A 20,906-nucleotide genomic window follows, 5' to 3' on the forward strand; every position below is an offset into this window, starting at 1 on the left:
AGAGGAGTCCCCCCCCCCCCCGGGGGAAGGACAGCCCGGAGTGGGGAGGAGTAGTTGGAGACCAGAGTTAGAGAGGAGTCCCCCCCCCCCCGGGGAAGGACAGCCCGGAGTGGGGAGGAGTAGTTGGAGACCAGAGTTAGAGAGGAGTCCCCCCCCCCCCGGGGGAAGGACAGCCCGGAGTGGGGAGGAGTAGTTGGAGACCAGAGTTAGAGAGGAGTCCCCCCCCCGGGGGAAGGACAGCCCGGAGTGGGGAGGAGTAGTTGGAGACCAGAGTTAGAGAGGAGTCCCCCCCCCGGGGGAAGGACAGCCCGGAGCGGGGAGGAGTAGTTGGAGACCAGAGTTAGAGAGGAGTCCCCCCCCCCCCCCCCGGGGGAAGGACAGCCCGGAGTGGGGAGGAGTAGTTGGAGACCAGAGTTAGAGAGGAGTCCCCCCCCCCCCCCGGGGAAGGACAGCCCGGAGTGGGGAGGAGTAGTTGGAGACCAGAGTTAGAGAGGAGTCCCCCCCCCCCCCCCCCCCGGGGGAAGGACAGCCCGGAGTGGGGAGGAGTAGTTGGAGACCAGAGTTAGAGAGGAGTCCCCCCCCCGGGGGAAGGACAGCCCGGAGTGGGGAGGAGTAGTTGGAGACCAGAGTTAGAGAGGAGTCCCCCCCCGGGGGAAGGACAGCCCGGAGTGGGGAGGAGTAGTTGGAGACCAGAGTTAGAGAGGAGTCCCCCCCCGGGGGAAGGACAGCCCGGAGTGGGGAGGAGTAGTTGGAGACCAGAGTTAGAGAGGAGTCCGCCCCCCGGGGGAAGGACAGCCCGGAGTGGGGAGGAGTAGTTGGAGACCAGAGTTAGAGAGGAGTCCGCCCCCCCGGGGGAAGGACAGCCCGGAGTGGGGAGGAGTAGTTGGAGACCAGAGTTAGAGAGGAGTCCCCCCCCCCGGGGGAAGGACAGCCCGGAGTGGGAGGAGTAGTTGGAGACCAGAGTTAGAGAGGAGTCCCCCCCCCCGGGGAAGGACAGCCCGGAGTGGGGAGGAGTAGTTGGAGACCAGAGTTAGAGAGGAGTCCCCCCCCCGGGGGAAGGACAGCCCGGAGTGGGGAGGAGTAGTTGGAGACCAGAGTTAGAGAGGAGTCCCCCCCCCGGGGGAAGGACAGCCCGGAGTGGGGAGGAGTAGTTGGAGACCAGAGTTAGAGAGGAGTCCCCCCCCCGGGGGAAGGACAGCCCGGAGCGGGGAGGAGTAGTTGGAGACCAGAGTTAGAGAGGAGTCCCCCCCCCGGGGAAGGACAGCCCGGAGTGGGGAGGAGTAGTTGGAGACCAGAGTTAGAGAGGAGTCCCCCCCCCCGGGGGAAGGACAGCCCGGAGTGGGGAGGAGTAGTTGGAGACCAGAGTTAGAGAGGAGTCCCCCCCCCCCCGGGGAAGGACAGCCCGGAGCGGGGAGGAGTAGTTGGAGACCAGAGTTAGAGAGGAGTCCCCCCCCCCCCGGGGAAGGACAGCCCGGAGTGGGGAGGAGTAGTTGGAGACCAGAGTTAGAGAGGAGTCCCCCCCCCGGGGGAAGGACAGCCCGGAGTGGGAGGAGTAGTTGGAGACCAGAGTTAGAGAGGAGTCCCCCCCCCGGGGGAAGGACAGCCCGGAGTGGGGAGGAGTAGTTGGAGACCAGAGTTAGAGAGGAGTCCCCCCCCCGGGGGAAGGACAGCCCGGAGTGGGGAGGAGTAGTTGGAGACCAGAGTTAGAGAGGAGTCCCCCCCCCCGGGGGAAGGACAGCCCGGAGTGGGGAGGAGTAGTTGGAGACCAGAGTTAGAGAGGAGTCCGCCCCCCCCCCGGGGGAAGGACAGCCCGGAGTGGGGAGGAGTAGTTGGAGACCAGAGTTAGAGAGGAGTCCCCCCCCCCGGGGGAAGGACAGCCCGGAGTGGGGAGGAGTAGTTGGAGACCAGAGTTAGAGAGGAGTCCGCCCCCCCGGGGGAAGGACAGCCCGGAGTGGGGAGGAGTAGTTGGAGACCAGAGTTAGAGAGGAGTCCCCCCCCCCCCGGGGGAAGGACAGCCCGGAGCGGGGAGGAGTAGTTGGAGACCAGAGTTAGAGAGGAGTCCGCCCCCCGGGGGAAGGACAGCCCGGAGTGGGGAGGAGTAGTTGGAGACCAGAGTTAGAGAGGAGTCCCCCCCCCGGGGGAAGGACAGCCCGGAGTGGGGAGGAGTAGTTGGAGACCAGAGTTAGAGAGGAGTCCCCCCCCCCCGGGGGAAGGACAGCCCGGAGCGGGGAGGAGTAGTTGGAGACCAGAGTTAGAGAGGAGTCCCCCCCCCCCGGGGGAAGGAGAGCCCGGAGTGGGGAGGAGTAGTTGGAGACCAGAGTTAGAGAGGAGTCCCCCCCCCGGGGGAAGGACAGCCCGGAGTGGGGAGGAGTAGTTGGAGACCAGAGTTAGAGAGGAGTCCGCCCCCCGGGGGAAGGACAGCCCGGAGTGGGGAGGAGTAGTTGGAGACCAGAGTTAGAGAGGAGTCCGCCCCCCCGGGGGAAGGACAGCCCGGAGTGGGGAGGAGTAGTTGGAGACCAGAGTTAGAGAGGAGTCCGCCCCCCGGGGGAAGGACAGCCCGGAGTGGGGAGGAGTAGTTGGAGACCAGAGTTAGAGAGGAGTCCGCCCCCCCGGGGGAAGGACAGCCCGGAGTGGGGAGGAGTAGTTGGAGACCAGAGTTAGAGAGGAGTCCGCCCCCCCGGGGGAAGGACAGCCCGGAGTGGGGAGGAGTAGTTGGAGACCAGAGTTAGAGAGGAGTCCGGCCCCCCGGGGGAAGGACAGCCCGGAGTGGGGAGGAGTAGTTGGAGACCAGAGTTAGAGAGGAGTCCGCCCCCCGGGGGAAGGACAGCCCGGAGTGGGGAGGAGTAGTTGGAGACCAGAGTTAGAGAGGAGTCCGCCCCCCCGGGGAGAAGGGACAACCGCCGGGCGGCACCTTGGGCAACAAGGGCTCGCGGGTGGGCGGGGCTATGACCTCACCCGCGCGCTGAGGCGGTTGAACGGCCGATCAGGAGCCACGTGACCCCGGAGCTGGCGGCTGTCTTTCAACACAGTGGGCGGGGCCCCGAGGCGTTGCGATTGGTGAGCGCAGCTGTCAATCTACGAGTCGCAGCCAATAGAAGAGACGGACTTAGTGAGGAACTTTAAGCGCGGGCTGCGTGCCCGCAGTGCGCATGCTCGGTGCTGCTCGCAGTCCCCGGATGAGGCTCCGGTTTGAGGAAGGAGATAAAATGGCGGCGGGACTGTGGAGCGGCGGATGGTGCGGTGAGTGTGGATCAGAGAATCTCCGGCATTTACAGCAGCGCCGGCCTCTCTCCGGCAATCTCTAGGAACCTGGGGGCGAAGCGGGCGCGGGGCCCGGGGGGTGGTGGAAGCGGGCACCTGGTTGGGGGGGAGCGGGCTGTTTGGGTTGACGTGCGCTCCTTGCGCTGCCTGCGTTTGTCTTCCGATTGCTCCCGCGAGGATACTCGGTGTTTGGTGCCTTCCCGGATGCTTCTTCTCCACTTTGTGCGGTCTTGGGCCAGGGATTCCCAGGTGTCGGTGGGGATGTTACACTTTTTCAAGGAGTCTGAGGGTGTCCTTGAAGCGTTTCCTCTGCCCACCTGGGGCTCTCTTGCCGTGTCGGAGCTCCGAGTAGAGCATTTGTTTTGGGAGTCTCGTATCGGGCATGTGGACAATGTGACCCGTCCATCGGAGCTGATCGAGCGTGGTCAAAGCTTTGCTGCTGGGGATGTTGGCCTGAGCGAGAACACCAACGTTGGTGCGTCTATCCTGCCAATAGATTTGCAGGATCTTGCGGAGGCAGCGTTGGTGGTACCTCTCCAGTGCTTTGAGGTGCCTGCTGTACATGGTCCATGTCTCTGAGGCATACAGCAGGGCGGGTATCACTGCTGCTCTGTAGACCATGAGCTTAGTGCAGGGTTTGAGGTCCTGGTCTTCAAACACTCTCTTCCTTAGGCGACCGAAGGCTGCACTGGCACACTGAAGGCGGTGTTGGACATCGTCATCGCCGTCTGTCCTTGTTGACAGTAGGCTCCCGAGGTATGGAAAGTGGTCCACGTTGTGAGACTATGCCCCGAGACTATGCCCCCTAGTTCTAGACACTCCAGCCCGGGGAAACAACCTCTCGGCATCTACCCTGTCAATCCCCTTCAGAATCTTACATGTTTCAATGAGATCACCTCTCATTCTTCTAAACTCCAGAGAGTATCAGCCCATTCTACACAATCTCTCCTCGTAGGACAGCCCTCTCATCCCAGGAATCAATCTAGTGAACCTTCGTTGCACCGCCTCCAAGGCAAGTATATCCTTCCTTAGATAAGGAGACTAAAACTGTGCACAGTACTCCAGGTGTGGTCTCACGAAGGCCCTGTACAATTGTAGCAAGACTTCCTTACTCTTATACTCCAACCCCCTTGCAATAAACGTCAATATGTCACTTGCCTTCCTTATTGCTTGCTGTACCTGCATGCTAGCGTTCTGTGTTTCTTGCACGAGGACACCCAAATCTTTCTGAACACCAACATTTGAAAGTTTCTCACCATTTAAAAAATATTCTGTTTTTCTATTCTTCCTACCAAAGTGAATAACCTCACACTTCCCCACGTTACATTCCATCTGCCACCTTACTGCCCACTCACAGTCTTATCTATATCCCTTTGCAGAGTCTTTGTGTTCTCCTCACCTCCTACCGTCCCACCTAGATTTGTATCGTTGGATACATTACACATTGTCCCTTCATCTAGGTCATTAATATAGATTGTAAATAGCTGAGGCCCCAACACTGATCCTTGCGGCACCCCACTAGTTACAGCCTGCCAACCTGAAAAAGATCCATTTATCCCTACTCTGTTTTCTGTCTGGTAACCAATCCTTGATCCATGCTACTGTATTACCCCAACCCCATGAGCCCTAACCTTGTGCAATAACCTTTTATGTGACACCTTATCGACTGCCTTTTGGAAATCTAAATATACTACATCCACTGGTTCCCCTTTATCTACCCTGCTAGTAACATCATCAAAAAACTCTAAATTTGTCAAACACTATTTCCCTTTCATAAAACCATGTTGACTTTGCCTAATCATGTTATGATTTTTCTAAGTGCCTGGATACCACTTCCTTAACAATGGATTCCAGTGTTTTCCGAATGACTTGTGTCGTGCTAACTGGCCTGTCGTTCCCTGTTTTTCCTCTTCCCTCCTTTCTTGAATAGCGGTGTTACATTTGCGACCTTCCAATCTGCTGGGATGATTCCAGAATCTAGGGAATTTTGGAAGATCAAAACCAATGCGTCCACTATCTCTTCAGCCACCTCTTTTACAACCCTAGGATGTAGGCCGTCGGGTCCAGGGGATTTGTCGGTTTTCAGTCCTATTAGTTTCTCAAGTACTTTTTCGCTACTCATATGAATTACGTTAAGTTCCTCACCCTCATTAGACCCTTGGTTCCCCACCATTTTTGGTATGCTTTTTGTGTCTTCTACTGTGAAGACAGATACAAAATATTTGTTTAACGTTTCTGCCATTTCCTTATTCCCCATAATCATTTCTCCTGTCTCAGCCTCTAAGGGACCAATGTTTACTTTTACTACTCTCTTCCTTCCTACATACTTGTAGACAATCTTACAATCTGCTTTTAGATTTCTTGCTCGTTTTCTGTCATTGCATTTTTTCCCTTTTTTATCAATTTTTGGTCACTCTTTGCTGGTTTCTGAAACTCTCAATCCTCAGGCTTACTATTATTCTTTGCAACATTATAAGCTTCTGTCAATCTAATGCTATCCTTACCTTCTTTAGTTAGCCATGGTTGGATCACTTCCCGTGGAGTTTTTGTGTTTCAATGGAATGTATTTTAGTTGAGAATTATGAAATATTTCTTTAAATGCTAGCCACTGCTTATCTACCGCCATACCTTTTAATCTATTTTTCCAATCTACCTCAGCCAACTCGCCCCTCATACCTATGTAATTGGCTTTATTTAAGTTTAAGACAATAGTTTTGGACTTAGGCAAGTCACTCTCTCTCAAAATTAATGTGAAGTTCTAACATATTATGATCACTCTGCCCCACTGGATCCTTTACTATGAGGTTGCTAATTAACCCGGTCTTATTACACAATACAAGTTCTAACATTGTTGGTTCCATGACATTTTGTTCCAGGAAAATGTCCCGAATGGATTCCATGAACCCGTCCTGCAGACTCTTGCTCCACAGCCCTGTAGGTTACGGCTCTTCAAGTGTACACCCAAGTACTTTTTAAATGTGCTGAGGGTCTCTGCCTCCACCACCCTTTCAGGCAGTGAGTTCCAGACCCCTATCACCCTCTGGGTGGAAAAAAATTACATCTGCTCTGCACCCTGTAGTGGATGGACTGGGGAGAAAGGTCTTTACTAGCCGAGGCATAGAATATAAGAGCTGGGAGGTAATGAGTGAACTGTATGGCTAGGCCGCAGCTAGAATACTGCGTGCAGTTCTGGTCAACACATTACAGGAAGGATGTGATTGCACCAGAGGGTGCAGAGGAGATTTATGGGGATTTTGCCTGGGCTGGGGAATTTTTGCTATGTGGAAAGATTGGATAGGCTGGGGTTCTTTTCTTTGGAACAGAGAAGGCCAAGGGGAGACTCGATTTGAGGTGTATCAAATTATTAGGGGCCTAGATTGAGTGGATAGGAAGGACCTATTTCCCTTAGTGGAGAGGTCAATAGCCAGGGGGCATAGATTTAAAGCAGATGGTCAAAGGATTAGAGGGGTTTTAAGGTGAGTTTTTTACCCAGAGGGTGGTGGAGGTCTGGAACTCACTGCCTGAAAGGGTGGTCGAGGCAGAGAACCTCATCACGTTTAAAAACTGCTTGAAGTGCCGTAAGCTACACGGCTACGGACCAAGTGCTGGAAAGTGCGATTAGAGTGGATAGATCTTTGTCAGCCGGCTCGGACAAGATGGGCCGAATGGCGGCCTTCTGTGCAGTAAGTTTCTATGATTGTGTAACCCGGGGAGGATGGGCCCAGTGAGATCAGACAGTGTGTAACCCGGGGAGGATGGGCCCAGTGAGATCAGACAGTGTGTAACCTGGGGAGGATGGGCCCAGTGAGATCAGACAGTGTGTAACCTGGGGTGGATGGGCCCAGTGAGATCAGACAGTGTGTAACCTGGGGAGGATGGGCCCAGTGAGATCAGACAGTGTGTAACCCGGGGAGGATGGGCCCAGTGAGATCAGACAGTGTGTAACCCGGGGAGGATGGGCCCAGTGAGATCAGACAGTGTGTAACCCGGGGAGGATGGGCCCAGTGAGATCAGACAGTGTGTAACCCGGGGAGGATGGGCCCAGTGAGATCAGACGGTGTGTAACCCGGGGAGGATGGGCCCAGTGCAGACTGTGTGTAATCCGGGGAGGATGGGCCCAGTGAGATCAGACAGTGTGTAACCTGGGGAGGATGGGCCCAGTGAGATCAGTCAGTGTGTAACCCGGGGAGGATGGGCCCAGTGAGATCAGTCAGTGTGTTACCTGGGAAAGATTGCCCCAGCTTCGGTTTGCCTAAAGCACAGGGAAATTGTACATTTCTATCCAGAACCTTGGTGATTTGCTGGAAGCCCAGGCGGGCATGGCGGGGATCTGAGAAAAGGGACAACATCAGACCGAAGGACTCTGACCCAAACTTTTATTTTTATGAAGCAGAAGAAATGTCTATATTACATTACTTCACACTGTTGATATTGTTCTTTTCTGTCCTGCCATAATTAGATTTCCTGGTGAAAGACTGAGTGATTGAGAGGTTCACAGCGGAGAGTAAACCGGGATTGTAGACTGAGGAACGACAGCAGGTGAACCAACACAGGATTGTGAGCACCAACCGGAGAGAACTCTTCCGATTCAGAGATCGATTGGGGAAAAAGGTCAGAGAGTGTCCCATTGACTCAGATACACACTGGTCCTGGAGATGGACTGGGGAGAAAGGTCAGAGTGTCCCATTGACTCAGATACACACTGGTCCTGGAGATGGACTGGGGAGAAAGGTCAGAGTCCCATTGACTCAGATACACACTGGTCCTGGAGATGGACTGGGGAGAAAGGTCAGAGAGAGTCCCATTGACTCAGATATTGAAATAAAGAGTTAATTATTTACAACTAAAACAATACAAATATAATATTTCAACAATTTTAAAACATTACTATCAATTTAAAAGTCCATTTTCAGTCGGTCGACCGGATATCTTGTTCGTGTCGACCTTGTTAACCCTGGTGAAATTCCTTGCCCTCCCACACCAGGAGACACTGAAGTATCTTCTGCAGGAAGGCTATCCATATCCCGATTATCAACGGTTTCCGGATTGGAAATCCCATCAGGAGGTAAACTGGGACGGTCATGAACATCCATCGAAGGCTGACTAATAGAAGTATAAATATCTGCAATAGGATTGGAAATATTTGTAGTATCTGTAACGACATCCACATTATCTGAATCATGACTATTGTTAATATCCTCAGAAGAGGGCTGGCCACCACAAGGAGCCAAGTCTTTAATTGAAACGGTACTTTCTTTCCCATCTTGGAATCGAATATGAACATATTGGGAATTTGCCTCCAACAGCTCCACCTCCTCCACTAAAGGATCATATTTTGGCAATCTAACATTGTGTCGAAGCAGCACAGGTCCCTGCATAGTAAGCCATGAAGGTACCGAATATCCCGTAGTAGATCTCCGCGGATAATTAAAGAGCCTTTCATGGGGGGTCACATTAGTAGCCGTTGAAAGCAATGATCTAATGGAATGCAGGGCATCAGGCAGTACCATTTCTCACTGTGTATTCTTAAGGTTCCGGGATGTCAAAGCCAACATAACTGCCTTCCAGATCACCCCATTGTATCGTTCGCACTGTCCATTACCCTGGGGATTATACGGGGTAGTTCTGCTAGTAGAAATTCCCCGACTCTGAAGGTATTCCTTCAACTGGGAAGACATAAAAGAACTTCCCTGATCCGAATGGATATACGCAGGCATCCCAAAGATGACAAAAAGTTGAGTCAGACATTTGATAACTGTAGCAGCTGATACATCTGCGCAAGGAAAAGCAAAAGGGAACCTTGAAAACTCATCCACAACAGTAAATATATATCGATTTTGAGTCGTTGAAGGAAGAGGCCCCTTAAAATCGACGCTCAAACGTTCAAAAGGAGAAGTAGCCGTTATAAGATGAGCTCGTTGAGGCTTAAAGAAATTCGGTTTACACCGAGCACAGATAGAACATGATGAAGCCATCCGCTTGACGTCTTCAACTGAAAAGGGCAAATTCTTACCGCGTACGAAGTGTATCATCCTCGTAACCCCAGGATGGCATAAGGCATTGTGAAGATTAATAAGCGTATCTCCGTGAATCACAGAACAATAAGCCCTCGACAGCGCATCAGCAGCAACATTATCCTTCCCCGGACGATAAACTATATCAAAATGGTAGCATGCCAACTCAATCCTCCACCTCATTATTTTATCATTCTTGATCTTTCCAAAATGTTTGACATCAAACATAAAGGACACAGATTTTTGGTCAGTTACCAACGTAAAATGTCGCCCCGATAAATAATGTCTCCATTTACGCAGTGCTTCTACTGTTGCATACGCTTCTTTCTCTATTGAAGAATGTCTTTTTTCACTATTGTTCAAGGTACGTGAGAAAAAGGCCACAGGTCTTCCATTTTGGTTCAGAGTAGCCCCAATTGCAAAATCAGAAGCGTCCGTCTCAATCACAAAGGGAACCTGCTCATCAATAGAATGCACAACTGCTCCAAGGATATCCTTTTTAAAATTATCAAAACACGTCCTGGCCTCCCATGATAGAGGATATGTCGTAACCCGAATAAGGGGCTGGATCTTCTGTGAAAAGTTTGCAATCCAATTAGAATAATAAGAAAACAGTCTAACAACTCGTTGCAAAGCCTTAGAATTAGTAGGACAAGGTAAATCAATCAATGGTCGCAGACGTTCTGGGTCTGGTTTAATCTTGTTTCCCGAGATAATATACCCCAGTAGATTTACCTCAGTGGTCGAAAAGATACACTTCTCTTTATTGAAAGTTAAACCAACTTTTTCCGCAGCTTGAAGGAATCTTTCTAAATTAGAATCATGCTCCACCCTTGATTTGCCACACACCGTGATGTGATCTAAGTATGAAAAGGTGTCGGGGGGAGAGAGAGTTATCACTTATAAAAGCATCCATTGCCCGTTGAAAACAAGCAACACCATTAGTAACACCAAATGGTATTTGGCAAAACTGATACAGCTTTCCGCCAGCCTCAAAGGCCGTATATGGTTGATCCCTCTTAACAATAGGAATCTGATGATAAGCACTCTTTAAATCAATAGTGCTAAAAACCTTATACTGAGATACTTTGTTGATAAGCTCATCAATCTTAGGCAAAGGGTACGCATCTAATTGAGTATACCTATTAATAGTTTGGGAGTAGTCTATCACCATTCGTTTCTTATGTCTCTCGTTAGTGGTGACAACTACCTGTGCCCGCCAAGGCGAACAACTAGGTTCAATGATTCCTTCCAATAAAAGACGTTGAACTTCAGAATGAATAAATTCTCTATCCTGACTGCTATACCTTCTTGACTTGGTAGCAATTGGCTTACAATCCGGCATCAAATTGGAAAAAAAGTGATAATGGAGAAATGGAAGAGGTTAATCCACAAATAGATAAAGGTGGCTTAGTCCCTCCAAAAGAAAGACTGAGAGACTCGTGTAATTGAAGCACATCATGACCAATCAAAATATCCGCACAGAGATTAGGCAGAACAGATAGGCGTATATCAGTATACGTATTACCTAGAAGAATCAATTTCACAAGGCAACAACCAGCTACTTGTGAAGTGAGAGTCGTCTGAGCCATACACACCTGATAAGTAACAGGCGAAATTTTCAAACGCTTCTCCTTCACAAACTGAAGACTTATAGATACGGGCAGTACCGAGAGTTTTGTAAGGGCCTTCACTTCTAACCCATTAACTTGGGCCGTAACTATAGCTTTGTTTAGGCCATGAGCAAATGCAGCAGAAATTGATGCAATAAACGCCCTATCTAAAGGCTGAATAGTCGCAGAGGAGGTAATTGAACCTGATGATTTACAAACACGTGCATAATGACCTCTCTTGCCGCATTTACTACACACAGCCTCCCGAGCAGGACACTTCAGACAAGGGTGCCGGACGTTCCCACAAAAATAACACTTCTGAATCCTAGAGGCAACAGCCGCCGAAGTAGAAACTGTTTCAGAATCTAGTAAACCACTCCTATTAAGTCCACATAATTCCTTTTCATCCGGAACTGCCGAAACCACAGTCGCAGGCCGTTTAAAAAGAGCATAAGAATCCGAACTTCTCTGAGCCACATCCAATGTAGAGGCTTGCTCGAAAGCACTCTTAAGTTCCAAAGTCTTCTTTTCTAACAACCGCTGACGAATTGATCTAGACAGTAATCCATTAATAAAAGCATCCCGTACCGATTCTTCCTTATATTCTTCAGCCGTCACGGTCTTATAATTACAGTTAGCACTAAGGTGCCGAAGTGCTTGTAAATAAGTATCCAAAGATTCTCCCACCTGCTGCCTACGGGCAGATAGAAGGTGACGTGCAAATACCTCATTCTTTGGTTTAACAAAAATCTTTTCCAATGTAGAAATAGCCAATTCGTAAGTTTCACAGTCCAAAATATACTTATACACATCCGCAGCAATGTAGTTGATCAGCATATTCAGCTTATTTAGAGACTCTTGATCCAACACACCCAAAAGGTTTTTTAATGTACGATACCAGTGTTTCCATTTATCATCCACTCCTGCAGAATTAGGGTCAGCATTGAATCGTTCCGGTTGAAGATATCGCTCCATTCTGACTTAAAGTTAATAAATTGAAATAAAGAGTAGATTTGCCTTTCTAAATCTAGGCTTTATTAACTTTAAAAATCCAGTAGCAGATCTTTCAACACCCAGTCCCAACCAAGGCTGTAGAGAACTGAATTTAAGATGGCCACCACAAATCACATGACATCAACTACCAATGAGTTTACAGCATATATCTCAAGGCAGGAAAGAAACAACCAATTACAATACTTCTTACTAAACATAAAGAATAATCACCACAGATACACACTGGTCCTGGAGATGGACTGGGGAGAAAGGTCAGAGAGAGTCCCATTGACTCAGATACACACTGGTCCTGGAGATGGACTGGGGAGAAAGGTCAGAGAGAGTCCCATTGACTCAGATACACACTGGTCCTGGAGATGGACTGGGGAGGAAGGTCAGAGAGAGTCCCATTGACTCAGATACACACTGGTCCTGGAGATGGACTGGGGAGAAAGGTCAGAGAGTCCCATTGACTCAGATACACACTGGCCCTGGAGATGGACTGGGGAGAAAGGTCAGAGAGTCCCATTGACTCAGATACACACTGGTCCTGGAGATGGACCGGGGAGAAAGGTCAGAGAGAGTCCCATTGACTCAGATACACACTGGCCCTGGAGATGGACTGGTGAGAAAGGTCAGAGAGTCCCATTGACTCAGATACACACTGGCCCTGGAGATGGACTGGGGAGAAAGGTCAGAGAGTCCCATTGACTCAGATACACACTGGTCCTGGAGATGGACTGGGGAGAAAGGTCAGAGAGAGTCCCATTGACTCAGATACACACTGGTCCTGGAGATGGACTGGGGAGAAAGGTCAGAGAGAGTCCCATTGACTCAGATACACACTGGTCCTGGAGATGGACTGGGGAGAAAGGTCAGAGAGAGTCCCATTGACTCAGATACACACTGGCCCTGGAGATGGACTGGGGAGAAAGGTCAGAGAGTCCCATTGACTCAGATGATGTCCCCACACTATTACTGCAGATTTGGTTTCCCCAATCTATACATAGCTTAAAATCCCCCATGATTACTATATTACCCTTGCTACATGCACCTCTAGTTCCCTGAATTATACGCCGCCCTACATTACAACTACAGTTTGGGGGCCTATAATCACCTCCAACCAATGTTTTCTGCCCCTTGCTGTTTCTTGGCTCCACCCAAACTGATTTATTTACTTTATTTTTGGAGCTAAGATCATTTCTCCCTACTGTCTTTATCCCATCCTTTATCGATATGAGACCAAAACTGTGCCCGGTACTCTGGGTGTTGTCTCACCAAAGCCCTGTCCAATTGTAGCAAGACTTCCTCACTGTTGTATTCCAACCCCTTGTAATAAAGGCCAACATGCCATCCGCCTGCCCAATTGCTCGCGGTACCTGCATGCTAACTTTGTTTCCTGTACGAGAACACCTAAATCTCTCTGAACACCAACATTTAATAATTTTTCACCATTTAAAAAAGGTTCTGTTTTTCTGTTCTTCCTACTAAAGTGAATACGCACACATTTCCCCACATTATGTTCCATCTGTCACCTTACTGCCCGCACACTTAGACTGCCCATATCCCTTTGCAGGCTCTGTGTCCCCATAGCTTACTGTCCCACCTAGCTTTGTATCAGCAGCAAACTTGGATCCATTGCACTCGGTCCCTTCATCTAAGTCAGTAATATAGATTGTAAATAGCAGAGGCCCCAGCACTGATCCTTGTGGCACCCCACTAGCCTGCCAAGCTGAAAATGTCCTGTTTATCCCTACTCTCTGTTTTCTGTCAGTTAACCAATCCTCTATCAATGCTAATAGTCATAACGGCACAGAAGGAGGCCATTCGGCCCATCCAGTCCGTGCCGGCTCTCTGTAGAGCAATCCAGTCAGTCCCATTCCCCCGCTCTATCCCCGTAGCCCTGCAAGTTTATTTCCCTCAAGTGCCTGTCCAGTCTCCCCTTGAAAACATCGAGTGTCTCCACTTCCGTCGGCAGCGAGTTCCAGGTCCTCACCACTCGCTGTGTAAAAAGGTTTTTACTCACATTCGCCCCCTGTACCTCTTGCCCAAAACCTTAAATCTGTGTCCCCTAGTCCTCGTACCATCCATTAGTGGGAACAGCCTTTCCCTGTCTAGCCTATCCAAACCCATCATAATCTTGTACACCTCGATCAAATCACCCCTCAACCTCCTTTGCTCTAATGAAAACAGATCCAGCTTCTCCAACCTGTCCTTGTAACTAATATATTCCCCTCACCCCATGAGTCCTTATCTTGCACAGCAACCTTTTATGTGGCACCTTATCAAATGCCTTTTGGCAATCCAAATATTTGACATCCACCAGTTCCCCATTATCTATCCAGCTAGTTGCATCCTCAAAAAACACTAATAGCATGATTTCTCTTTCATAAAACCATGTTGACTCCGCCTGATCATATGATTTTCTAAGTGCCCTCTTACCCCTCCCTTAATAATGGATTCCAGCATTTTCCTGACGCCAGGCTCACTGGCCTGTAGTTCCCTGCTTTCTCCCCCCTTTCTAGAATAGCGGGGTTACTTTTTCTACCTTCTAATCCGCTGGGACTGTTCCAGAATCTAGGGAATTTTGGAAGATCACAACCAATGCATCCACTCTCTCTTCAGCCACCTCTTGTCGAACCCTAGGATGTAGGCCGTCAGGTCCTGGGGATTTGTCGGTTTTTAGTCCCATTAGTTTCTCAAGTACTTTTTTTCTCGCAGGAACTGAAAGTAATTGATGTCAGTCCTTTCATTAGTCCCTTGGTTCCCTGCTATTTTTGGTGCGTTATTTGTGTTTTCTACTGTGAAGACAGATACAAAATATTTGTTTAAAATCTGCCATTTCCTTATTTCCCATTATAATTTCTCCTGTCTCAGCCTCTAAGGGACCAATGCTTACTTTTGCTACTCTTCATGTTTACTTACTTTCAGAAGCTCCTACAATTTTTAAATGTTTCTTGCTGATATACTCAGTTGATTTTTCTCCCTTTTTATCAATTTTTGGTCATAGTTTGCTGGTTAACAGAATTAAACTTCCCAATGCAATTTCACACGCTAAAGATCTGCTTCTGTAAATAGCATTCAGGTACATTTATCGTTTATTACTCGCTCAGGAACAAAGAGTTCGAGGTTGATACCATAGAAACTTGGGACCAGACAGCCCAGAATGAGGCCATTGGGCACAACGTGCCTGTACCGGCTCTTTGAAAGAGCAGACCAATGTGTCCCACTCCCCTGCTCTGTGCCCAGAGCACTGCTAATGTTCTCCCCTTCGTGTGTTTCACTAATTCAGGTTTAAAAGTTACTATTGCCTCTGCTCCGATCACGCTTTCAGACATTGCATTCCAGATCATAACACGATGCCTAAAAACAATCTTATCTTACCTCCCCTCTGGCGTTTTGTCAATTACATTAAATCCGTCTCCTCTGTTTACCGACCCTTCTGTCAGTGGGTACAGTTGCTCCTTATTTACTCTATGGAAACACCTTCATGATTTTGAGCACCTCTATTAAATCTCCCAATTAACATTTTTCTGCTCTAAAGAGAACCTGCGAGGAGTTGGCAGCAGCAGCGAGGAGGCATAAATACAGCGGGAGGCCGAGGACAGCGTGGACCTGCGAGGAGTCGGCAGCAGCAGCGAGGAGGCATAAATAGAGCGGGAGGCCGAGGATAGCGCGGACCTGCGAGGAGTCTGCAGCAGCAACGAGGAGGCATAAATACAGCGTGAGGCCGAGGACAGCGCGGACCTGCGAGGAGTCGGCAGCAGCAGCGAGGAGGCATAAATAGAGCGGGAGGCTGAGGACAGCGCGGACCTTCAAGGAGTCGGCAGCAGTGAGGAGGCAGATACAAGTCCGGCGAATTCCAAAAGTACAACAAAATCGAGGAGAGACGTCACAGGACTGCAGGAAAGAGTCTGAGAGCGGGAGCAGTCAAACTACAACTGCAAAACCGCTAAAGTGACGTCGCAACCAGGGAAGGAGCTGATTGGGAAGTAGGACCTGATGAATATTTCTACAGTCCTGTCGTTAAAGTAAAAGTAAGGTTTCTAGTTTAGCGTAAGTAGTGTTTAAAGGGAAGTAAGGTCCCTAGTGTATTTAATATTCTTTAAAGGGAGTAAATTAAGGGTAGGACATGGCAGGGCAGCTCGGCAGTGTGGAGTGCTCCTCCTGTGCTATGAGAAGTCGGGGACACTTTCGGTGTCCAGGGCGAACATGTGTGCAGGAAGTGTCTCCAGCTGCAGCTACTCGAAATCCACGTTTCTGAGCTGGAGCTGCGGCTGGAGTCACTGTGGAGCATCCGCGAAGCTGAGATCTTCATAGCTCGTCTAACGAAGTGGTCAGACGGAGTAAAAGAATTGGAAGGTAGTGCAGGGTCCATCTCCCTTGCCAACAGATTTTCCGTTTTGGATACTGCTGGGGGAGATGCTTTCTTGGGAATGCAGCAAGAGCCCAGTCCGTGGCACTACGAGTGGCTCAGCTGCACAGGAGGGGAGGAAAAAGAGTGGGAGAGCAATAGTGATAGAGGATTCTATCGTAAGGGGAACAGATAGACGTTTCTGTGGCCGCAGATGTGACTCCAGGATGGTATGTTGCCTCCCTGGTGCCAGGGTCAGGGATGTCACTGAACGGCTGCAGGGCATTCTGAAGGGGGAGGGCGAACAGTCAGAGGTCGTGGTTCACATTGGTACCAAGGACATGGGTAGAAAGCGGGATGAGGTCCTGCAACAAGAATTTAGGGAGCTAGGTAGCAGATTAAAAAGCAGGACCTCAAAGACTGTAATCTCTGGATTACTCCCAGTGCCATGTGCTAGTGAGTATAGGAATAGGTGGATAGAGCAGATGAATGCGTGGCTGAAGAGTTGGTGCAGGAGGGAGGGCTTTAGTTTCTTTGATCACTGGCTCTTTTTCTGGGGAAGGTGGGACCTGTACAAGTCGGACGGTTTGCACCTGAACCGGAACGGGACCAACATCCTTGCAGGGAGGTTTGTTAGTACTGTTGGGAGTTTAAACTAACTTGGCAGGGGGATGGGATACGGAGTGGAGCTACAGTAGAGGGTGATGCACAGCCAAATATAGAGGAAAAAACAGGTCAGCCTGCAAGGCAGAGCAAATATGTAACGGCACAAGGGAGTATGGCAAGGCTGGATGGCATTTATTTTAATGCAAGGAGTCTTGCGAGTAAGGCAGATGAATTCAAGGTGTTGATGAACACATGGGAGTATGATATTGTTATCACAGAGACATGGTTGAGGGAGGGGCAGGACTGGCAGCTCAGTATTCCAGGGTATAGAATCTTCAGACAAGACAGGGGTGTAAAAGAGGAGTGGGTGTTGCAATATTAATCAAGGAGTCAATTACTGCTGTAAGGAGAGATGATATCTTAGCAGGTTCTCAATGATTTATCTCCAGAAGGTTCCTGAACACCGGCGCTAGACTGATTCGCCTGTCGTTCATTGGTTTACCACACGCTCCATTTTTAAACGAGGGGGTAACATTTGCAAATCCCCAGTCCTGTGGCACCACTCCCCTATCCAAGGAGGATTCAAAGATTGTGGCCAGAGCCTTCCTTCTCTCAGTAACCCAGGATGTATCCCATCCAGACCATGACACTTCCACTTTGAGCGCTGTCAACTGTTTCACTACATCCTCTTGGTCTATTTATATCCTGTCCAATTTCACTACCACCCTCTCCTTTACTGTAACATTGGCAGCATCCTCTTCTTTAGTGAAGGCAGATACAAAGTACTCATTCGGTACCTCAGCCATGCCCACTGCATCCACCAGAAGATTGCCCTTTTGCTCCTTAATCATCGCACCTTTCCGTTGACTCTCCTTTTAGGCTTTACATGTTTAAGAAAGATTTTAATGTTCCCTATTCTATTCCCACTAATCTTTCCTCAGTTTTTCCGTGCCCCTCTTAGTTTGTTTTTGATTTCTCCTCTGTACTTTCTGTATTCAGCTTGATTCCCTACGGTGCTGCTGCTGTTGTCGTGTGTTTATTATACCAGAGTCTGCGTGTGTCAAACAGCAGAAAACTCCATCTTACAAGGTCTCAAATTGGGTTATAACTTAATGCCGGCGAATAACATCAACTTAAGTTTGGAGAAATTACTGATCTGGGACTGAATCGCTTTCACATTTCCCCAGTGGGGAAAGGGAAGGACGCTGACTGAGAGTTTGTTAGACACACAGCGGGACATGTGCACACGTGGAGAATTATAATTGTAAAACAGCAGTCAGATCAAACCAGTTATGTATTTAAGAGGTTTCCAGATACTGTAAGACCCCTAAAGATATTACGTCACCAATCTGCTTAAAGTGACCCCACTGTTAATATTAGTGGAGCAGTGGTGAATGTCCTCACCACCTACAGTGCTCATTAGTCAAGTGCTGACACCATGAGCGAGGTCCTCGGCTTTATTACAAGAGGAATAGCGAATAACAGCAAGGAAGTGATGTTCAACTGTTAGAACAGACTGGTTAGGCCTCAGCTGGAGTCTGGTTTTCAATTCTGGGCACCACACTTTAGGGAGGATATCAAGGCCTTGGAGACAGTGCAGAAGAGATTTGAGAGAATTGCACTAAGGATCAGGGACTTCAGTTCTGTGGAGAGGCTGGTTTGTTCTCTTTAGAGCAGAGTTGGTTAAACGAAGATTTTATAGAGCTGTTGAAACTCATGATTGGTTTTGATGAGTAAATAAGGAGGAACTGTTTCCATTGGCAGAAGGGTCAGTAACCAGACGATGCAGATTTAAAGTGAGTGGAGAAAGAGCCACAGGCGAGGTGAGGAAACATTGTGTTACACAGCGAGTTAGTGTGATCTGGAATGCATTGCCCGAAAGGGCGGTGAGGTAACATTGTGATACACAGCGAGTTAGTGAGATCTGGAATGCATTGTCCAAAAGGGTGGTGAGGTAACATTGTGTTACACAGCGAGTTAGTGTGATCTGGAATGCATTGTCCGAAAGGGTGGTGAGGTAACATTGTGTTACACAGCGAGTTAGTGTGATCTGGAATGCATTGCCCGAAAGGGTGGTGAGGTAACATTGTGTTACACAGCGAGTTAGTGTGATCTGGAATGCATTGCCCGAAAGGGTGGTGAGGTAACATTGTGTTAGACAGCGAGTTAGTGTGATCTGGAATGCATTGCCCGAAAGGGTGGTGAGGTAACATTGTGTTACACAGCGAGTTAGTGAGATCTGGAATGCATTGCCCGAAAGGGTGGTGAGGTAACATTGTGTTACACAGCGAGTTAGTGTGATCTGGAATGCATTGTCCGAAAGGGTGGTGAGGTAACATTGTGTTACACAGCGAGTTAGTGTGATCTGGAATGCATTGCCCGAAAGGGTGGTGAGGTAACATTGTGTTACACAGCGAGTTAGTGTGATCTGGAATGCATTGCCTGAAAGGGTGGTGAGGTAACATTGTGTTACACAGTGAGTTAGTGAGATCGGGAATGCATTGTCCGAAAGGGTGGTGAGGTAACATTGTGTTACACAGCGAGTTAGTGAGATCTGGAATGCATTGTCCGAAAGGGTGGTGAGGTAACATTGTGTTACACAGCGAGTTAGTGAGATCTGGAATGCATTGTCCGAAAGGGTGGTGAGGTAACATTGTGTTACACAGTGAGTTAGTGAGATCTGGAATGCATTGTCCGAAAGGGTGGTGAGGTAACATTGTGTTACACAGCGAGTTAGTGTGATCTGGAATGCATTGTCCGAAAGGGTGGTGAGGTAACATTGTGTTACACAGCGAGTTAGTGAGATCTGGAATGCATTGCCCGAAAGGGTGGTGAGGTAACATTGTGTTACACAGCGAGTTAGTGAGATCTGGAATGCATTGTCCGAAAGGGTGGTGAGGTAACATTGTGTTACACAGCGAGTTAGTGAGATCTGGAATGCATTGCCCGAAAGGGTGGTGAGGTAACATTGTGTTACACAGCGAGTTAGTGAGATCTGGAATGCATTGTCCGAAAGGGTGGTGAGGTAACATTGTGTTACACAGCGAGTTAGTGTGATCTGGAATGCATTGTCCGAAAGGGTGGTGAGGTAACATTGTGTTACACAGCGAGTTAGTGAGATCTGGAATGCATTGCCTGAAAGGGTGGTGAGGTAACATTGTGTTACACAGCGAGTTAGTGTGATCTGGAATGCATTGTCCGAAAGGGTGGTGAGGTAACATTGTGTTACACAGCGAGTTAGTGAGATCTGGAATGCATTGCCTGAAAGGGTGGTGAGGTAACATTGTGTTACACAGCGAGTTAGTGAGATCTGGAATGCATTGTCCGAAAGGGTGGTGAGGTAACATTGTGTTACACAGCGAGTTAGTGTGATCTGGAATGCATTGCCTGAAAGGGTGGTGAGGTAACATTGTGTTACACAGCGAGTTAGTGTGATCTGGAATGCATTGTCCGAAAGGGTGGTGAGGTAACATTGTGTTACACAGCGAGTTAGTGTGATCTGGAATGCATTGCCCGAAAGGGTGGTGAGGTAACATTGTGTTACACAGCGAGTTAGTGTGATCTGGAATGCATTGTCCGAAAGGGTGGTGAGGTAACATTGTGTTACACAGCGAGTTAGTGAGATCTGGAATGCATTGTCCGAAAGGGTGGTGAGGTAACATTGTGTTACACAGCGAGTTAGTGAGATCTGGAATGCATTGTCCGAAAGGGTGGTGAGGTAACATTGTGTTACACAGCGAGTTAGTGTGATCTGGAATGCATTGTCCGAAAGGGTGGTGAGGTAACATTGTGTTACACAGCGAGTTAGTGTGATCTGGAATGCATTGTCCGAAAGGGTGGTGAGGTAACATTGTGTTACACAGCGAGTTAGTGTGATCTGGAATGCATTGTCCGAAAGGGTGGTGAGGTAACATTGTGTTACACAGCGAGTTAGTGAGATCTGGAATGCATTGCCCGAAAGGGTGGTGAGGTAACATTGTGTTACACAGCGAGTTAGTGTGATCTGGAATGCATTGTCCGAAAGGGCGGTGAGGTAACATTGTGTTACACAGCGAGTTAGTGTGA

General features: G+C 49.0%; 1 protein-coding gene across 9 annotated transcripts in view; it reads left to right on the plus strand.

Annotated features, from left to right (window-relative positions):
- The first annotated feature begins 2,302 nt into the window (after positions 1-2,302).
- The window catches only part of LOC147081526 (uncharacterized), a 36,313-nt gene continuing 17,709 nt past the window's right edge, over positions 2,303-20,906 (plus strand). Inside the window, exons 1-4 of one of the 9 annotated variants that reach the window (XM_085980780.1) lie at positions 2,309-3,240; positions 7,721-7,872; positions 7,993-8,049; positions 15,426-15,918. The gene's annotated coding sequence lies outside the window, so the exon portion shown is untranslated. Of the gene's footprint in view, positions 3,241-3,382; positions 6,945-7,720; positions 7,873-7,992; positions 8,050-15,425; positions 15,919-20,906 lie in introns of those variants that run through there. The other 8 variants (XM_085980778.1, XR_015076560.1, XR_015076561.1 and 5 more) reach the window with 8 other exon arrangements.

Source organism: Somniosus microcephalus, unplaced genomic scaffold (assembly GCF_052327205.1).
Source record: "Somniosus microcephalus isolate GS21.2 unplaced genomic scaffold, FLI_Smic_1.0 scaffold535, whole genome shotgun sequence".
Lineage (NCBI taxonomy): Eukaryota > Metazoa > Chordata > Chondrichthyes > Squaliformes > Somniosidae > Somniosus > Somniosus microcephalus.